Genomic DNA, 2,404 nt, shown 5'->3' on the forward strand with positions numbered 1-2,404 from the left:
GAGGACATGGGTGGGATGAAAAAAAAAAGTAGGAAAGATGTGGTGCCACTTAGGAAAAGGTGGTGGAATAGCATGTAAACAAAAGCCTTGAAAGGCATGTTATGAAATAAAGTTTGTTCCCCAGTCAAATTTCTACTTTTTTTTAACCTGTCCATAGTTTTAAAGTCATCCTTACAATTGTAAAATGTGAGAAGTAATAAAAATTAAAGAAACTATTTCCATATCCAAACATTTGATTGAGTATTGTGTGTGTTTGCCAAACACATTGCTAATGTTGTTTAACTGCTTAAAATATGAATGTGTCTCAAATAAAAATCCAAAAGTCCAACATAAATATGAGCAACTAGAAGAATTATTTTTTTCTACAGGAATCCAGACACTTGTTAAATACTGGAACACTTGCACTGAACGAAATGAAGATGGTGTAGATATATGATACACTTTTGTGACATCTATTTGCAATAACCAATGCAAATAATACACTCACTGGCCACTTTATTAGATACGCCCATACACCTGCTGTTTTATGCAATTCTCTAATCAGCCAATCCCTTGACAACAGCACAATGCATAAAATCATACAGATAGAAATCAAGAGCTTCAGTTAATGTTCACTTCAAACAGAATGGGAAAAATTGTGATCTCTGTGACTGTCACTGTGGCATGGGTGTTGGTTTGAGCCAGATGGACTGGTTTGAGTATTTCAGAAACTGCTGATCTCCTGGGTTTTCACACATAATGGCTTATGTTGCCCGATCTATCCTGGTGCCCTGTGTCTGGTTGGAGTCTCATCACATCGCTCCTATGGAGGACGGCCCCACGTGGACAGTCAAAAGTCACACTTGGAAGATGCTCTGGACACTTACAGTAATGATCTTATGACTGGTCTTATGACTACAATTGATTTGCTAACTTTAGGACTGCAGTTATCATGAACAGTTTTGCACTCAAGTTTCTATCAATTGAAGAAAGTTATAACATCAACGATACTGACTTCATTTTTTTTTTTTTCTTTTTTATCAGACATCTAATTTTGGGGTTTGTTTACCTGACATGTTTCGACGTACAACTTCCGTCTTCCTCAGAGTGTCACCGGATGTTAATTGGTGACGCATCTTTTATCAGCTGCTGTTTCTGAAGGCGTGGCCTTCCTGTCTGGTTTGACAGGTCGGTCACGCCTTATACTGTCTGTTCGTCCCCTGCAAGATGTCACTCCAGGTATGGGAGAGCATGTATGCTCCCTCATCCCGGTTGATGGTCCTCGGGCTTCGCTTACGGATCTCTATGGCCTCCCTGATCCAGCGCTGATGTTTGTTATCTTCTGTGCGGATGACTCTGGCATTCCCCCAGTCCATAATGTGATTTTCCCTTTTACAGTGATCTGTTATAGCTGACTTATAATTTTCCTGTTGTGCCTTTTCTTTTATTGTTCGGGTTTGTCTTGTAGCTGTCTCCTTTTCGCACTCTTTCTTGTGTTCATGTTTTCTTGTGTTGAAACTCCTTCCTGTCTCCCCAATATAAGTTTTATTGCATAATTTACATGGAATCTCATATATGGTGTTGCATCTGTTGTCCGGATGTATTCTGTCTTTGGGATGAACCAGGATCTGACGGAGTGTTGTGTGTGGTTTGACAGGTGTGTTAACATTGTGTTTCCTCATTACTCTTTGAATGCGTTCAGTTATTCCCCTGATGTATGGTAATGTAACTACTCCCCTGTGTTCTTGTTTGTTAGTTTGTTTTTTCTCTTTCTTCTGTGTTTTGTTGTTTTTAACCTGTTCCACCCCTTTGGATATTGCCCATTGTGGATATTGACATGCCTTCAGTGCGTGTTGTATATGTTGTTCCTCCTGTTCTTTGTCCTGTGGATCTGTAATTATTGCTGTGCGTTCATGTAATGTTCTAACTACGGATATTTTGTGCATTATGGGGTGTTCGGAAGTCCAGTTTAAATATTGGTCGGTGTGTGTGTGTTTTCTGTGTACTTTTATTTTGATGTCCCCATCTTCTGTGTGTTGTATTTTTAAATCCAAAAATGCTATTGACTGCTCCGTTTCTTCTTCATGTGTGAATTTTATATTGCCGGTATTGTCTATGGTGTTAAGATGGTCGGTGAGTTGTTGAGTGTGTCCCCTCTTTACTTTTTCCAATATGTCGTCCACATACCGTTTCCAGAGTGTTGGTCTGTATTACGCTGGTATTGTAGTGAGTGCTTTCTGCTCCAGATCCTCCATGAAAAAGCCGCACATGATGGCTGATAGTGGGTCTCCCATGGCAAAACCTTCCTTCTGTCTGTAGATTGTATTCCTGAACTGAAAGTATGTGGATGTGGCGATGAATTGAAGGAGCTGAGTGATGTCTTGTACGGTGAGGTTTGTGCGTTTCTTGAGCGTCCTGTCTGTTT

Source organism: Neoarius graeffei, chromosome 22 (genome assembly GCF_027579695.1).
Source record: "Neoarius graeffei isolate fNeoGra1 chromosome 22, fNeoGra1.pri, whole genome shotgun sequence".
NCBI lineage: Eukaryota > Metazoa > Chordata > Actinopteri > Siluriformes > Ariidae > Neoarius > Neoarius graeffei.